This window comes from Struthio camelus, chromosome 10, assembly GCF_040807025.1.
Source record: "Struthio camelus isolate bStrCam1 chromosome 10, bStrCam1.hap1, whole genome shotgun sequence".
In the NCBI taxonomy this organism is placed as follows: Eukaryota; Metazoa; Chordata; class Aves; order Struthioniformes; family Struthionidae; genus Struthio; species Struthio camelus.
The window spans coordinates 26,125,303-26,143,429 of record NC_090951.1 but is presented as its reverse complement, the minus strand read 5'-3'; the positions used below and the strand labels follow the sequence as shown (position 1 = coordinate 26,143,429).

At 59.1% G+C, this 18,127-nt stretch overlaps 1 non-coding gene across 1 annotated transcript; it reads right to left on the bottom strand.

The window, feature by feature from the left end:
• Positions 1–2,362: 2,362 nt before the first annotated feature.
• Positions 2,363–2,456, bottom strand: TRNAI-UAU (transfer RNA isoleucine (anticodon UAU)). The gene is made up of 2 exons: positions 2,419–2,456; positions 2,363–2,398 (listed from the first exon to the last, which is right to left on the bottom strand). It is a non-coding gene; the product is annotated as a tRNA-Ile (tRNA).
• Positions 2,457–18,127: the final 15,671 nt, after the last annotated feature.

The following is an 18,127-nucleotide window of genomic DNA, read 5'->3' as shown; positions in this document are numbered from 1 at the left end:
CTGGTCACTGCTGGACACAGGTTTGCACCTGGAAAGTCCCTGAGCAGAAAATCACAGCTGGGCACAAATCACAGCAGCCTGAGACAACAAAGCCCGACAGCACGGGCTTCAAACCCACCTCTCCAAGAAACCGGAGCCAAAATCCAGCTCCTTGCACCACTCACCTATACCCACCAGACTGCAACACTCCTGTCCTGGTGCATGGGTTGGGCTGGGGGAAGTCTGGATTGCCTCTCGCCAGGGGACCGATGCCCCTTCCGGCTGTCCTTGCAGCACAGTGCGAAACGTGAGCACGCTCTTGCTGCAGGTGGCAGCCAGCAGTGGGAGCGGGCTGCTTTCCGAGGGCAGGCAAGCAGGCTGCGAGGGACATAGCAAGGCCAGTGAGGCAGGGACCTCCCTGGCAGGGCACAGGCCCTCAGCACCCGAGCAAGAAGGGAGAGCTGGTTGAGTGTCAGGAACGAGGGCCAGGCACAGAGCAGTGGTTGCCAGCCAAGTCCAAAGTGCTGAGACGGGTCTGAGGCCAAGCTCTGGAGCCCGGTCAGCCAGGGAAGGGCAGGGTCAGCGAGGTGCATGGCGGCCAGGGCCGGGCATGGCTGCAACGTAGCTCAGGCGAGGAGCAGCTCCCTTCTGCTGAGCCACCTCCGCCACCCAGCGCAGCACTCCTGCAGCTGCAACCTCTCGCCAGGACCTCTCCCAGCAGCAGGAGCAGAGCAAGTGGGGAAAGGACCGTCGCTCTTTGTGGAGGTGCGCCCACAGGCTCACACTGCACCCCAGGGTGCGTGGTGGAGGGGACACTTGAGCAGAAAGAGCCAGGGCTGGGCACGGAGCAGTTCGTATCCCCTGTGCTATGCACCTGCCTTCCCCCCTACACCACCCTCTGTCCAGCTGGCTACGCGGGGCCGCTCTTTGCAGAGTTGTCCTTTCCTCATCGCCAGCCCCTGGACATGCCCCGTAACTGCCTTCAGTCCAGTTCTTTGCCATCCCCAAGAACTGAGACTTCTGAAAAGGTGAATCTAGAGCGTGAGTTTGCCTCCCCTCTCCCAGGGAGGCACATGAGGGCTTGCGCTGTTCGGGTGCTGCTCTGCAAGGACACAGACTCGCATTTTCTGACTTCTCCCTGCTAGCCTGCCGTCACCTGACAGCTCTGGCTGCTCCGCAGGAGGGCAGAAGGCAGGAGGGCAGGAGGCAGGAGGGACAAATGGCCCGAGGAGGAAAGGCAATCACATGGGCAGCTGTGATCGTATAGTGGTTAGTACTCTGCGTTGTGGCCGAATCCGAGTCACAGCAATGGTTTTGCAAAGCCCGCCGGGTGAAAAGGAGAGTTGGAAAAGACACGGGAGGCACCCGCAAGGGTAGGCCAAGGGGTTTGTTTCCAAAGATGCCATGGCCTAGGAAGCTCTTCTGTGCTCTCTGTTCCAAACATTCAGTGGGCTCGTGCCTAAAATGATTTCCTGGTTTCTAGTGATCGTGCAGTGTCTTCTACTGGGGGGCTGCCGTGACAGCTACCCCTGCTTCTGGGAAAGCAGTCAAGCTTCTCCGTTCTCCAGGCCAAGCTTGAGAACTGAGAGACTCTGCCTGGAAAGTGCCCAGCTTTTCACCTTTCCTTTCCCTTGCCCTTGCTCTCCGTGTTGCAGTCAGGGCACTCTCAGCTCCACACACAAACTGCCCTGCAGCCCCAGCCCACCCGCAACTGCCATCCCACGCCATAGAGACCCCCAACACAAGTAGCTCTTCCCTGGGAGAAAGAAGTCGCTTTTTTTTTTTCTTCAGGGGGAGCGTGTGACTTTTCTGAGGTTATGCCACCATGCTGGAAGTCTTAAGTCCTGTTCCGGCCAAGCTGTAAGCTGGCTGTGGGAAAGAAACCCTCCCTGGAAAGGCAGAGCTGCCTTTCTCCCTTGCCTGCTGCAGAGTGAGAGGCGCTGTGAGGCAGCAGCTTTTGCCTGCAGCTCCACCGCAGTGCTCGCGTGTAGAGAGCCAGGAGTGCTTCCTCCTGGCCTGGCTGCAGGGGGAAAGGCTGGCTAGGAAGGCTCTGCCACAGTGAGGCTGGGCAGCTGGTGCTGGGAGAGTGTCCGCCTGGAGGGCAAATGCTGAAGAGCAAAGGAAAATGTTAGCATCTGCGCCCTGAGTGGGGTCTGGATCCTCTGCGGAAGAGAAGGGAGGAGAGCCCAGCTCTGCCTCCGGGGCCCCAAACTGAGTGCTATGCGGGCAGAGCCCAGGTCAAGCCTGGAACGGCCCCGAGCGCTTCTGGTGTTCCAAGGTGTCTGTATTGGCAGGTCCCGGGATGTCTGGCTTGAGACAGATGTCGCTGCTAGAAAGCTGCACCGCCCAAGGGAAGAGGAGGCAGTGCATGATCAAAAGCCCATGCTCCAGGTGAGGCTTGAACTCACACCCTCAGCATCCCTCCGCTTAGCACTGCTGTATAAGTACTGCGCGCTGGCCCATTGCGCCACTGGAGCACGCTTGGAGAGGCGGACTGGAGCCCACGAGCAACCATTGTTGCCTGCGATCACCATGGCTCTTCAGCATTAACCGGGCACCTCAAGTGCTTTCCTCTTTGTCTCGTCCAGCAAGGAGCAGCCATTGCGTGCCAGGCTTGCAACATTCACCAGGGCACGGAGTGCCAGGGCAAAGTGCCCCTCGGCAGGGTTTAGCTGGCTAGAGGCAGGAAAAGGGAGGCCACAGGCGACCCAGGGCTGGGACAGTGAGGTCGCTGCTGTGGCAGCCCTGTGAGGCCATTGAGTGCATCAGAAAGCCCCTGTAGTGAAGACAGCCGGGGGAGGGGGCGAGGGGAGGCAGAAGAAGGACACCCGACTGCCACAGGGACCGTGAGTAAGGGCAGACCCAGAGCAGCCAAAGCCATGCTGGGCCAATGGGAGTGGAGGCTGGAGAGGGGCTAAGGCAGCCAAGAAGGACACGGAGAGCAGCAGCAGGGAACACTGGTCCCAAACCACATCTCGTGGGGGAGCCAACGGGCTTCTGGCTTTGCGCTCTGCTCCCGAGGGCATCTGGGCTCTGGCCTAACCCCTGCCTGGCTGTCAGAGTCCAGTAGTCTCTGCAGCAGCATCTTGTAGCTATTCCACACAGGGAGGGTCAAGAGGGACCTCACGGAGCTCTCAGAGCGAGACGAGACAGAAGGGTCACCGCACCAGAAAAGCCAGCGGGCAGTCCCCCAAAGCAGCAGAACGTCGCCCTTCCAACTCCCCACTGAAAACCAGTTCTTCTCTTTTAAACTGACAAGCACTTTTCTGGAAATCAGGGTCAGCACCACTTCATGAGTTGCATGGCCAGGGAAAGCTGCCAACTAAGCGCACAGGCAGGGCAAAACAGTACTGGCTGAGTACTCAGCTTCTGGACCTCCTTGGCAATTTGTTGGTCCCTGCAGCAGCAAGGCGGTCCAAAGCCTTTGCCTCTTTACTACGCCGAATGTCTGCCAGTGAAGCAGGTGCTTAGTAAGAGGCAGCACTTGCAGGGAGAGTGCAGTGTTTGGAGCATCAGGCGTTACTGGGACAAGGAAGACGACCGAAGAAGAGGCTTCTCCCAGCAACAGACCGAAAGGACACGGCCATCACCCGCTCCTCTGGGAGGATCCACAAAGCCCCTTCCTGTGTTTGATGAAGGGCAGGGAGATGCTGTGTTCCCGGGTCAGAGGAGGCGCATGGACAGGCTTCAAGGAGCCCAGGATTTGAAAAAGGCTGACAGGGCAGTCAAGCAGCTGTGAGCTGCCTGTAGTTTACAAGAAGCTACTAGGTGCTGCTTTGAAAACCTAATTCAAGAAAGCGCTAAAAAAACCAACCGCAGCCATGCGGCAAGAGAGGAGGAAGGTCTAAATGAGGCACGTCCACCTCCAGGCAGCAGGCAGGAGGTGAGTGGTGGGGACACCGTGCGCCCACCAGGACATGAGCACAGCCCTGGGGGGGCCGCCACAAGGAGCAGCCAAGGGCCGACGGAGGCCCAGGGACAAACATGGCCCATCCCAGGTTTGCCTGGCTGGAGAGCACTGCAGCTGCAGAGAAAAGCCAGGCATCTGCACTCCCAGGTTGCCGCACCGCTCTACCCCACAGCAGCTCCTCCTCTGCCCTTAGCCTTTCCCCATACAATCCGGAGAAGGGCTGCAGCTCCTATAGCACCCCTGGGGCTGTGGGCCCATCAGGTGTACGTGTGTCCTGGCCACCATGCTGTGTGAGGGGTGTGTCCGCTGTGCAGTGTCTCTGTGCGTGTGGAGAGCGTGAGCATGTGTGCGGATGCGTGTGCAGTGTCAGGGATGTGTTGGGCTGGTGCATGTGCACTCTGGCGGTGCAGTCCTGGCTGTGCGTGAGGGTCTTGGGGAGTGAGAGGTGTGAGCTCTGAGCGTGTCCTAGGGAGGGTAATGAAGGAAGAAAGGGGCGCGTGTGTGTGCGCGCGCGCTGTCCTTAGAATGAGTGAGGCAGTGGTTTGCTTGCACACCCGCTCTGTGGCACGCGTGTCTCTATGCTGCGGTCTGTGTACGGGCGTTATTCTGTTACGGCGCTACAAAAACTGTGGAGGAGCACATGGGGGGTTTAACAGCTCTTCTGTTCATCTGTCCTGCAGCACTGTCCTTTGTGAGGCACAGGCTGGTTACTCCAGCCGTGAACAAGTACACGCCACTTTTTTTTTCCTTTGGCCCTTGTAGGTGGATTTCAACATCCCCTTTGCTAAGAGCTCCATGGCCGCAATGGAGACAACGCTGACAGCAGCCGAGGGAGCTCCCACGCTGACAGGCCTCCACTTGGCCCTGGAGCTGCAGTGCCTTGGGATTGGTCGCTCTTCAGGCCCAGGCAGGCTTCCGCAGCTAGCAAGATGGCTCAGGACCACGCTTCCAGACTTTCCAGCAATGTTCACACGTCTTCTGCGCAGCCAGCAAGTCCTGGTATCTCTCCCTTTGATCCCGCAGAGCCATCTGCTGCCCAGTGCTAGGGCATTAAAAAGGAACCGTTTGGTTTTAGGCACAGGGAGAAGGGCACGGAAACGCTGCAGGCCTAGGGCAGGGCGGTTCTTCTGGGGTCTGCTTCTGCTGGCATCTCTATGCTTTCTGGAACGGGACAGGGGCCCTAGTGTCCAAGGCAAGGACATGACAAGGTGCCACGTGCCGGTAATCAGCCTGCGGAGGAGTCAGGCGGGGATGGGACTTTGCACCAAGCCGGCCTCGATCCCCACAGGGCAAGGTGTCCGGGTGTGGAGCCTTGGGGAGACAAGGATGGAGCGTGCGGTTTGAAAAGGGAGAGCCAAAACGCTGGAGGAATCCTTTCATCGTCGGCAGCCACAACTTTCTGGTCCCACAGGGAAAGCCCACCGCTGAGTGCCCAACCCCTGCCCCTGGGCTGGAAGGGTGCCTGCTCCCAGGCCACAGCCTGCAAAGCCTGTTGCTCTCCCACGAGGGGTGCCAGGGAAAGACCGGACCCCCTTCCCCTCCCCTCCCCTTGGGTGCTCCTGGATGTGGAGGGAAGGCCAGTGCAGGGGAAGGGGAAACAGCACCCCCAGCTGGAGAAATTTACCAGAGGAAGTGCTTCTCTTGGGAATTCCGCTGCCGATTCAGCTCTACCCTCTGCTTCCACTCTTCCCGACGCACTTGGTAAGTCTCCAAGAGTTGCAGGGTGTGGCTTGCTCGTACAGAAAGCTGCCTGCAAGAGCAGGGAAAGTTCCCTCTCCCCTTCTGGCTGAGGCCCTCCTGCCTCTCCCCTCGACCAGCCCCTGCACGCACGCTCCCGCTGGTGGTACCCACAGCCTTCAAGTGGCAATGCAGCTTGGGGCTGCCTGGCACCAGGGTCCAGCCCAGGTCATTGCCATGCCAGGAGAAATCAGGGGACGCCATACCCAGCCCCATGGCTCCCAAGATGGGCTTCCTCACACCTCGGACAGGTGCTGCCACTCCAGTTTTCCAGGCCGGGGCTGGGCCTGGCGCGCACTTACTCTTTGCGCAGCCGCGGCAGCCTCTCTGGCTTCCTCTTCTTCTCCTCAGCTCGGGGCAGGAAGGCAGCAGCGCTCTCCTCTTTCCCAAGCCACGGCACTGGTGAGTGTGGCTGAACCTCGGGCAGCGTTTCCTGATGCCGCCAAGCCTGCATTGGGGCCAGAGGACAAATTTGAGGCTGCTTCTGACCTCCCTCAGGCGCTCTCACCTCTCAGCCCTGGAGAAGCCAGCAACTGCGGGGCCTGTGCGTCCTCCCGCACACTTGCTCTGCTCTGGCCTCAGAAACCCCCATGCCAAGCACTGCCGCAGGCAGGGACCCTGGCCGGGATTCACCACCGTTGCTTGCTGGCTCCATTCTCTCTTGCTGACATCGCTCGTGACAGGGTGAATGAGGGCAAGGAATGACCGTTTTTCAGCGCTGCAACCGTGAAATCAAACGCTCCCGTGGGGTTCCACCAGTCAGACCCCAGCACGGAACCACTGAACGGGGTCGGTTGGAGGGGACCTCTGGAGAACTCTCGTCCAAGGCCCCGCTCCAAGCGGGGCCAGTTAGAGCAGGCTGCCCGGGCTGTGTCCACCTGAGGGTTGAATAACTCCAAGGGTAGAAGTCCCACAGCCTCTCTGGGCCCTGTTCCAAACTTTGACCACCCTCATGGTGGAAACGCGCCTCCCAACAGCTAGCCGGAATCTGCCTTTTTGCAACTCTACGTCTTGTGCCTCTCACCCTGTCACTGTGCGCCTCTGAGAAGAGCTGGCTAAGTTACCTCTAGCCTTTCCCCCGGGTAGCTGCAGACAGCAAGGAGATGGACCCTTGAGCCTTCTCTTCTATGGGCTGAACAAACACAGTCCTCTCCACCTCTCCCTTGGACACCAGGTTCTCCAGCCCGCTGACCAGCTTGGGAGCCTCCGCTGGATTTGCTCCAGCATTCCAGAGCCTCTCTTGCATGGTCGAGCCCCACCCTGGACCTAGGGCTGGCTCCAGGTGAGGTCTCCCAAGGGCTGAAGAGAGAGGACTCGTGGCGTCCTTCACTCGGCTGGCTACACTCTTGCAAACACAGCCCCGCCTGTGGTTGGCCTTCTTCCCCGCAAGTTCAAGGGAGGGGGCGACCCAGCCATGCCCCCACCACAGCACATTGCTGCTCCTCCCCTTTGGCTTTTTGCAGCAGCTTCTCCCTGCCAGGCATGGGCAGGCAAGCTTGAAAGACCATGGCCACCTGGCCTGCTCTTTGGGGGGCAGCAGTACCACTCGGACTTGGAGACCTCCACGGCTCCGCTCCTCGGCTTACCTGTTCTGCCCTGTTTGGCTGCCTGCAAACAGGAATTGCAGTCCGAGGTCTGGCTTGACGAGGTTCTTGCTGCTTGCTGTCCTCGTCCACCTCAGAGGAGCTCTCCCGAACTGTTTGCAGCAGGCTGAAAACACACAAGCCGGGTGAGGTTATCGGAGTCCCGGATGAGACCGTTCTCCATCTTGTGCTCACAAGCAGCGGCGTGCCAGCCTCTGCAGCACAAGACAGTGCTGCTGGAGCATTTGGTGTATTTGAGCCCTTGTGATCCCGTCAAGAGTGAGGGCCCTACAGGCCCTAAGGAAAGCTCTGGATGCCCAGGTGTGGGCCCTCTCTGGATGGCACGAGGAGAAAACCAGTGCCATTTGCCACGCCCGGAGCCTGCAGAGCCCGCTAGCCGCCTCCTGCTAGGGGCACTAAAGGCCGTGAGGTGGTCAGAAAGACTCTGTTTTGGGGTGAAATGGGAAAAGGGGAGGCTTCTAGTGAATTGAATCCAACCTAAAAACCAGGGAAAACGGACACCGCTCTCTGTTGGTGGGGGAGGATGGTCTGACTTTCACGTTCCTCTGGGAAGTGCTCTCATCTACGCTGCAACCAAATGAGGTCCCTTGAAATGTCTAGCAAAGCAGAACAGCTTTGCTGCAACTTCTCAGCTGCTGCAACACCTCTTGCATCGACATCGGTCGTTGTGACACGAGTTGACAACCTTTCAGAGTTCATACCGACGGCGTGTGCGACGGAAACAACTCCTTCCCAGAATGCCAAAAGCACACGGTCACCGGCATGCTTTGCTCCAAGAGCCTCACCTGGCAGCTGGCTTGTTTGCCCGGGTTTTCCATTCTTTCCCTCCCTTTGAGCTGGCCCCAGATAGCGTGGGCGGAGAAAGCCTTTCTCGAGAAAGGAGGCGCTCAGCAGGAGGACTCCCTGGAAGTAGGAAGGGCGGAGACTCTTCAGCAAGCATCTCTGTGAGCGTTTGAACAAGAAGGACAGGCAGCTGTGCTCCAGCTTTGGATCAAAGAGCCCGATTGCCTCGGAGCTCTGCTCCCGAGCAGGTCTTAGGCCCTTGCTGACACAGAATCCTGTCCAGCTCTTCACTTCTGCAGGGCACCCTTCTGCCCTGGAGTACTGTGGCTGTTCTCCTGCTTTCTCTAGCCCATAGGCTTAAAAAGCGGGGCTTGGCTGGGAGGTGCTGGTGACCTCATGGTACCCTCTCCTTTGGGGCGGCTGCGGGCTGGAGGGCATAGTTCCACACGAGAAGGGGAACAGATTCCTGCACATCTCTAAGGCGCTCACATGCACAGACGTGCTCTTCTGGCGCATCCAGCCCAAAGACATGCTTAGGGAGATGCACAGCACAAGGCCTGCAATTACCAGCCTCCACAAGGAAGCCACGTTTTGGCACAGCTTCGCAGCCTGTCGCCACTCATCTCCACGTGGTCTTCCTCCCCACTTTCCAGCGCGCTGCTTCCCTGGGAAAGGTAGACCCCCTCCGCCACTGGCAGCTCAAGGCAGGATTTTGATCCCGCGCAGAGCGCGGAGGGATCTTCCTAAATTCCTAAATGCTGCTGCACAGACAGACTCCTGCAACTAAGGAGCAGCTTGCAAGACACACCAGGGCATGGAGTCCCAGGGCCAAGTGCCCCTCAGCAGTGGCAGCTGCTGCAGTTGGTGCTGCAGGACTGCCCGGAGAGCCCCTTCCAGGAGGAGTCCCCTGAGATCTGCCGTGATGAGTAAACAGAGGCACAAGAGGAGCAGCCTACTCCGCCGGGCATCGCCTTTTCAGCTTGGCTCCAGCCCCGTGCTGCGGAGGCCAAAAGGAAAACAAACACACCTCTCTCACCAGTCAGCTGTGACATTACCTTTTCCCTCAGTCTGCTTGTTACGCGCTCTGTCCTTTGCCTCCCGGCCTTTGGCGGCCTTCCGAGACCCTCTGGAGGAAGAGGCTGGTCTCACAGGCGACATCTCAGTCTCCGTCCTGGAAACAAGAAAGGCACCAGAGAGAAGCTTGACACCAGAGGCTCGCAGAAACCTGCGACAGGCTTGCCGTCAATCTAGGAAGACCAAGTCATGCAAAGACTTGTTGGCCGCCCTTCAGATGTCACACTGACAGAGTGTACGGAAGAAGCAACCCCTTCGAAGAACTCCAAGAGCACAAGGGCACCCTCAGCCCTTTTCTCCAAGAGCCTCACCTGGCCGACGACTTGCTTCCTTTGCTCTTCCGCCCCTTCTGCTTTTTACGGCCGGCGCCAGATAACGCGGGTGGCACAGGCCTTTCTTGAGAGAGGAGGCACGCAACGGGAACACTCCCTGGAAGTAGGAAAGGAGAAGGCTCTTCAGCAAGCGTCTTTGTGAGCACTTGGGACAGGCAGATGTGCTCCAGCATCGGATCAAACAGGCTGATCCCCTTGGAGCCACGCTCTCCAAGAGGTCTTGCTCCCTAGGACGTCCTTGGCACACACCAGCAGCCTGTTGACAGTCATCTCCAGGCAATCTTTCTCCCCACATTCACGTGCCCGGGATCCGTCAGAGAGGTAGACCCCCCCTCCCTTCCCCTCCAGCATAGACACCTCGCCGCCAAACGTCCTAAAGTGCTAAAGTGAAAGAGGAGCTTGCGCTATCCACCAGGGCGCAGCGCCCCGGGGCAAAACTGCCCTTCAGCGGCACCAGCTGCATTTGTTGCTGTTGGGCCACCCTGAGACCTCCTGCCATCCAGAGTCACTTGAGATTTGCTGCGAGGGGTAAATAGAGGCACAAAGAGGCAGTCTACTCTCCCAGGCACCGCATCTTGACCAGGGCTCCAACCACCTACTGCTGAGGACAAAGGGAACACACGCATGAACACACGCACGCATGCACACTCCCTTCTCTCTCACAAGTCAGCTGTGACATGACCTGTTCTGTCCATCTGCCCTTCTTCTTCAGTGCACTTCAGGGATCCCTGGGAGGGAGATTCCGCCTCTTGTTTTTCAGCCGGAAGCGTCAAATCAAATCTGGAAAGGAGAAGACGCCAGGCTGCAGAAAAGGCACCACGCTCCCTTTGCCGCTCGCATTCACAGTCCGTTGCCAGAGAGCTTTGAGAAGGCCTGCCAAGGCCATAGCTTTCCAAAGCAGAGTACGCAACATCCTTGAGAACTCTCATTCTGAGGAACCGGAGAGGCACAGGCCAGACCTCCGCGGCGTGTGCGCACACGAGAGGCCCCACCAGTCTGGGCCAGGGCTTCCCTATCCTGACGCGGAGAAAGTGTACTCCAGGCCTCCTTGCTGCCCCTGGAGACCATCTCGCCTCCCCTCCTCCTATTCACCAAGCAGGAGCTGAGACCTACTCCACAAACGTACTGTGGCAACATGAAGACACTGCCGGGACCCATGCGAAAAGCCACACTTCCTCTTCCTGAAACCACCAGGGGTCTCGTCCCTGGGGCCTGAAACAGAGACAGAGGTACGTGAGAGCGTTCCGGCGACATGACTGCCTTGCTCCTAAAGGCAGCAAATCTTTCTTGTGCTCAGGGCAGATGCTGCCACGGGGACACCCTGAAACAAAGTTTCCTCTCCAAATGCTAGCCCTCAACTAGGAAAGCAGAAGATGCACAGCTCAGAGCTGAGACTGAGGGACCTCACTGCCAGGTGTTTCGCAAGGGCAAGAGTCAAGACAGTCAACGAGGACGCGCCTTCTCTGTTAGTGGAGAAGTCAGGCACAGGAGAAGGCATTCGATTAGCCAGGGTCTCTGCGGGCCGGGTTTTGCCGGTTGGCTTGCTATGAGCCTTCCTGGAAAGAGAACACCTGGCTCGGACCTGGTGTTAGCCTCACAGGCTCTCCAAGGATTTGGGTGGTTGCATCCATAGCATGGAAGAGGAGCGAGAGAGACCCAGCCCTTGCTTTGCCTTTGCCCAGTGGGTAAGAACCGGGAGTGCCACACGAGAGAGCTGGGGAAGGGCATTGGGCTGGGATGAGGAGACAGGCTGGGACAGGGTGACCATCCCAAGCAGAGCGTGAATGCAGGCCTGGGGCAGAAAAGAGCCGTTCATGGCAGTGGGACGCCAGGGACACTGGGAAGGGCTGGTCAGTGCAGACGGCCCAGCACTCAACCATGGCTTTCTGCGAGGGGAAGCGCCACAGATACCTGCCTGCGTCGTAGACTCTTTCCCCAGAAACTGCCTACTTTTGAGCCCGTAAAAGCCTCGCCATTATCATTTCTAGCACAGAGAGTGGGATGCTGAGCCAGCCAGAGCCTTGGCCTAACGCGGGGCAGCTCGTCCTACGTTCGCCTCTGTCGCCCAGACCACTGCGTACGAGAGACGGACGCTAGAGAGAGTTGGCGTGGCTGGAGACCGTGGCTGCCCCGCTGGCCGGGAAGGTCCTGGCAGGCCAACAGAGATCAGTTCAGTCGTCCTTTGACAGGTGTCCAGAAGAAGTAGGCGTAGCACGGGGAAGTGCTCGACTTACCCCGAGCAGAGCTGCTAGCAGCTTTCCAGTGCCATCCACGGTGAGGAGGAAGTCATCGTAAAATCTCATGGTCACTTCCTGGTCTCGTACGGAGAGAATGCCAATGGCCTTGAAGACAAAGTCCACGGCCTGTCTTTTTGAGATGGCCCGAAAGAACGCCATCACGGTCTCCTGTATGCAGCACTGCACCGTTGTAAAAGGCATGTGGGCACACACGGATAGATCCTCGTACCTCAGAGGGACGATTCTTACGTCACCTAGACAGCAGCAAAGGAGGAACAAAGTCACCTCTGCAGCAGGGCAGCGGGCTCCAATCACAAGGTGACAACACTTTCTGGCAAGACAGCGCTGCCTCAGAGCAGGCTCTTGAATCCTCTGCTACAGCGCCTAGGAGCGGTTTATGGAGTCCCTTCCGGGAAGAGTCAGAGCAGCCTGCAAACTGAGGTGCTCAGGGGGCAGCAGTGATTTTGCCAGTGCAGGAATAAAAAAGGGAAACTAACCATTTGGTAGGACCACGTTACCGGAGGGCAGGACAAGTAGGGCAGACGGGTGCAGGTCCCATGAGAAAGTGCGTGGTGCCAGGCCATTGTGACTGTGCCCGCAGCCAGTGCCCTCTGGCTAAGCCTATGCCATGTCAGTAGACGCAAGGAAGAAGCAAAGTGCAAGGACGGCACAGCAGCCCACAGGGTTCTTCTACCCCCCCCGCACCCCCACCCCGACCCCCACCCCCACCCCCACCGCCTCGTAGTCAGCAAATGTCTCCGCTTTTGGGGCCAGCGTCCTATCCCTCCCACGCACCCGGCTGAAGGCATATTACCAGGAAAGGACACCCAGGGAGCCTTTCTGAGCAGTTGCTCCTGGCTGGCCTCTGCAGCTTGAACAAGCTGAAGTTGTTCTCAGGCCAGCTGGAGGCATTCAGTCATGTCTTCAGAGCAGTTTGCATGCGCCTCAAGCTCGGCGCAAGGGCAGGCAAAGGTTTTAACGTGTCTTCTTACCAGGAACATCTTCTTGAGCGCACCTGGCCTGGTATTCCTTGGCAACAACCTCCGATATACGGAACATGGGTCTCCGAACAATCGAAAGCTCACCGTTCACGGAGCACTCGTAGTGTTTAAGGACATAGAATATCCCCACTCCTAATACCTTGACACCCTGAGAGCAGCAGCGGGAGAGAAGGAACAAGCATAAGCAGCCTGGAGACGAAAAACGGACCGAGGGCTTGCCCGAGCGTGGGGATGCTGCCCTGGGCCCTGCCCACCCCTAGCATGCAAAGGGCAAGATGGGGCACTAGGGAAAGCACACACTCCAGACCTTTCTTTCCTCTTGCTCCTCTGCTCGCCCCCCAAATCTCTTTGGGAAAGCAACAGCAGAGCCAACATTCCTCCCCTACCTACAGTCGGAGGGGTTTCCAACGGCAGGGACCAACCCTGGAACAGGGGCCAGGCTTTGGTTTTTCCATGCTGGCACTGGAGAAGGGAGAAGGCCCAGAAAGTGCCCAGCACTCTCTTCTGCTTTATCGGGACTTCCGTTGTTACCGCCGGTGCCAGAGAAGCTGCTCTGTGGCACATTTGTCCAGGACAGTGTCCTGCGGGGGTGCTCTTTCTCTTTTCAGGGGAGGGAAGCAACGGCACGCCGTGGCACAGGGGTGTCAGGACAAGGCAAACCGTCAGCGTTTCAGGAGGGGAGGACCGAGCCACAAGACCCACCTTGTTCTCTGCCAAGTGCTCTAGAATGTATTCAGAGACGCTGTCCCAAATGGTAACAATCTCTGGAAAGCAAGGGAAAAATCCAAGTCAGCAAGCGCACAACCATTCAGCACCCTGCTCACCAAGGAGGTGACCGGTGCAGGTGAGACGAAACATACCGCCACCCCAATTCCGAACACGCAAGGCGCTCCACGTGGCGGGAGCTGCAGAGCTGAGCTGCGAGGACACCTCTGCCCACTTCTAAGCGAGGCTCCTGTCCTTTCAGGTGGGCATGCCTGAAAGGCATACCCGCCCGCTAGGGAAACGGGGACTAGCTTTCCACGCCAGTGAGAGGACGGTGCCGTGCCCACAGGAGTCGCCCAGGCTCAGGGCAGCCCCAGGTGTCTCCCCTGCAGGAGTCCCGGCTGCCAAACTCACCGCTGGGCCACCAAGGGACGTGCAGACTGGTCTCTCATGGCACCCACTAGCCCTGTCCAGCCCTGCCCCACAGAGCCCAGCCTTTCCATAGCTCTTCTCCTAGCTGATATGCTCTACAGCAGTCAGGAAATACCTCCTGCAAGCCTTACCGTAGCGGCTGAGATTCCTGAGCGTTGGGAACACGTCTGGCCACAGGTTCTCCATCTTTGCGCCCCCTCACGCTCAATGAGGCCCTGTAGCAGGAGGGGGAGGAGGAAACTTCTCCTCCTCCTCCTTTGCACTTCCCCAGGCAGGCTCCAGCAGTGTTGCGTGGCCTGCCTTCGCCCTCTCGTTGCGCTGCAAAGCAGCTCCTCCAGAGAAGAGCGGTGGCGAGAGCAGCACCCGAAAGCTGGGCTTGCCCAGGCCTCGCAGGGAAGTGCAGGGAGGGGCCCCGTGGCGGGAGGGGAGCTGTGGCTGTGATGCGGCATGTCCCACTGTGACCCCAGCCCGCGTCACCAAGAGGCTGCCAGGCCTCCCGCGACACCCTCCCCCAGACCCTGCCAGGCTTTGCCCACCTCAGCCAAGGGCAGCTGCGCTGGCTGTTTTGGGGTGCTGCCCCCACCCCACGCCGTGGCGCAGCGAGAGCCATGGCGGGGGCGGGGAGGGGGAGCTCACCAGTGTGGTGGCCCCAGATGGGGACGCTGCGCTGCCATTGCTGGCCGCAGGGGCTGTGCTGAGCTCTGCCCTGAAGGAAGGAAGGAAGGGATAAAGGAAGGAAGGAATAAAGAGGAGCCTCGGCAAAGCAAGGGCTGGTGCTGGTTAGGTATACCACAGCCTCTCTGGGTTCTGGAGTCTGGAGTCTGCCTGGGCTCTGGAGTCTGGCTCCGTCTTCTTTACTCCCCCCATCGCGTATTTAGACACACCGACAAGAGCCCCTCTGGGCCTTTGCGTCTCCCGCCTAAACAATCCCAGCTCTCTCAGCCTCTGCTCGTGTGACGGATGCTTCAATCCCTCAAGCCTCTCGGAGGCCTTTTGCTGGACTCGCTCCGGCATGGCCATGTCTTTCTTGTACTGGGCCCAGCGCTTGTGGTACAGGTCTCTCGCTGGCACCTGCTGGACGGCTGCTTGACCTTCCCTCATCACGACTCTAGGTGGAACTAGAGCTCCAAGCGCCCTGTGCTCAGGAATGGCTGACAGAGCTCGCTGGAGCCTGTTAGAGCTTGCGAGAGGTCACAGCCTCCTTTGGCTCAAACTGCTGCACCTGTGTGCTGCCTCGGTGAGCTGTGCTCTCAGCAACGGCTACTTCCTTTCCCCCCGGGCACTGTCCAAGAGTCCGCCAGGACCGTCTCCAAACCGTGCCAAAGGCCGTGCGAATGCAAAATCGGGTCTGGGAGCGTTAAGCGCCACCCCTTGTGCACCAACATCTCGCTGCACTGAGGAACACCTGTGCCATGGCTGAGTGTGGGGGGCAGGTGGGCTTGTTTCCAGGGCTTCTTTCAAAGTGACCGGAGTTGTCCAGGACGTAACAGAACCAAGGGCTGGCTCAGGCTGTGACTATCAGCAGGGCCTAAGCACTGGTTGTTATTGCGAGTCCCCTGTGGCGTAGCAGCAGGACGCGACACCTGGGTGCTGTCAGGGCCCTGAGGGCCTCAGTGGCCCTGACCAGCAATGCTCCACACACCCTGCCCATGGGCCCAGGAGCCCATTTCAGCTCCTCCCTGGGCCTTCTGGCCCCGTCTGCACCAGGAAGCATGGGAAGGGTCTCTCATTGGCATGTGCAGAGCAAAGCTTCACTGCAGAGTCGCCTGCTCCTGCCTCTGTGGGACTGGGTAGTGCAGGGATCTTAGGACTGAAAGACAAGGCAGCTCCTGCGGCAGGTGAGTCACGTCCCGCAGACCCAGAGACCTTTTCTCTGTCACCCAGCGCCTCCCAGGAGCCCTAAGGAAAGGGTATTCTGCAAGGGGATTTGGCAGAAGACAGGGCTGCCCTGGAGCTGGCTGCACAGGCAAGCCCAGGATGGCTGTTGTTGCAACAGAGGAAACGCCCTGTTCCTCGTGCCTGCTCAGAGCTCCTGTGCGTCTGATAGGGTCCCCTTCCTTCCACGCTGCCCCCCAGGTGAAAGGCCTCGCTTGCTGTGGCAATAGGGTTAGCCCTAACCCTAAGCCTTTCCCTGGCTGGGAATCGAACCCAGGCCGCGGCAGTGAGAGTGCCGAATCCTGACCACTAGACCACCAGGGAGGAGATGCCCAGCCTGCCTGTGCACCCACCGGTGGGCACCAGCCCTGCCCTGCAGGGGACCAACCCCTCCAACCACAGCCCCCCACAGCCGGTCAGGAAGACAAATTGCCGTGGCAGCCCGAGCCTTCCCAGGCAACTCTGCAGGCATTCCTCCTTCTTTCTGAGAACGAGGCCCTCAACCAGAGCCTCTGGGCAGCAGGCACCCTGCAGCGGGAAGGCCCAGGGAGTGCAAGGTGGCGGTCGGCGGGGAGGCTGGTCACTGCTGGACACAGGTTTGCACCTGGAAAGTCCCTGAGCAGAAAATCACAGCTGGGCACAAATCACAGCAGCCTGAGACAACAAAGCCCGACAGCACGGGCTTCAAACCCACCTCTCCAAGAAACCGGAGCCAAAATCCAGCTCCTTGCACCACTCACCTATACCCACCAGACTGCAACACTCCTGTCCTGGTGCATGGGTTGGGCTGGGGGAAGTCTGGATTGCCTCTCGCCAGGGGACCAATGCCCCTTCCGGCTGTCCTTGCAGCACAGTGCGAAACGTGAGCACGCTCTTGCTGCAGGTGGCAGCCAGCAGTGGGAGCGGGCTGCTTTCCGAGGGCAGGCAAGCAGGCTGCGAGGGACATAGCAAGGCCAGTGAGGCAGGGACCTCCCTGGCAGGGCACAGGCCCTCAGCACCCGAGCAAGAAGGGAGAGCTGGTTGAGTGTCAGGAACGAGGGCCAGGCACAGAGCAGTGGTTGCCAGCCAAGTCCAAAGTGCTGAGACGGGTCTGAGGCCAAGCTCTGGAGCCCGGTCAGCCAGGGAAGGGCAGGGTCAGCGAGGTGCATGGCGGCCAGGGCCGGGCATGGCTGCAACGTAGCTCAGGCGAGGAGCAGCTCCCTTCTGCTGAGCCACCTCCGCCACCCAGCGCAGCACTCCTGCAGCTGCAACCTCTCGCCAGGACCTCTCCCAGCAGCAGGAGCAGAGCAAGTGGGGAAAGGACCGTCGCTCTTTGTGGAGGTGCGCCCACAGGCTCACACTGCACCCCAGGGTGCGTGGTGGAGGGGACACTTGAGCAGAAAGAGCCAGGGCTGGGCACGGAGCAGTTCGTATCCCCTGTGCTATGCACCTGCCTTCCCCCCTACACCACCCTCTGTCCAGCTGGCTACGCGGGGCCGCTCTTTGCAGAGTTGTCCTTTCCTCATCGCCAGCCCCTGGACATGCCCCGTAACTGCCTTCAGTCCAGTTCTTTGCCATCCCCAAGAACTGAGACTTCTGAAAAGGTGAATCTAGAGCGTGAGTTTGCCTCCCCTCTCCCAGGGAGGCACATGAGGGCTTGCGCTGTTCGGGTGCTGCTCTGCAAGGACACAGACTCGCATTTTCTGACTTCTCCCTGCTAGCCTGCCGTCACCTGACAGCTCTGGCTGCTCCGCAGGAGGGCAGAAGGCAGGAGGGCAGGAGGCAGGAGGGACAAATGGCCCGAGGAGGAAAGGCAATCACATGGGCAGCTGTGATCGTATAGTGGTTAGTACTCTGCGTTGTGGCCGAATCCGAGTCACAGCAATGGTTTTGCAAAGCCCGCCGGGTGAAAAGGAGAGTTGGAAAAGACACGGGAGGCACCCGCAAGGGTAGGCCAAGGGGTTTGTTTCCAAAGATGCCATGGCCTAGGAAGCTCTTCTGTGCTCTCTGTTCCAAACATTCAGTGGGCTCGTGCCTAAAATGATTTCCTGGTTTCTAGTGATCGTGCAGTGTCTTCTGCTGTGGGGCTGCCGTGACAGCTACCCCTGCTTCTGGGAAAGCAGTCAAGCTTCTCCGTTCTCCAGGCCAAGCTTGAGAACTGAGAGACTCTGCCTGGAAAGTGCCCAGCTTTTCACCTTTCCTTTCCCTTGCCCTTGCTCTCCGTGTTGCAGTCAGGGCACTCTCAGCTCCACACACAAACTGCCCTGCAGCCCCAGCCCACCCGCAACTGCCATCCCACGCCATAGAGACCCCCAACACAAGTAGCTCTTCCCTGGGAGAAAGAAGTCGCTTTTTTTTTTTCTTCAGGGGGAGCGTGTGACTTTTCTGAGGTTATGCCACCATGCTGGAAGTCTTAAGTCCTGTTCCGGCCAAGCTGTAAGCTGGCTGTGGGAAAGAAACCCTCCCTGGAAAGGCAGAG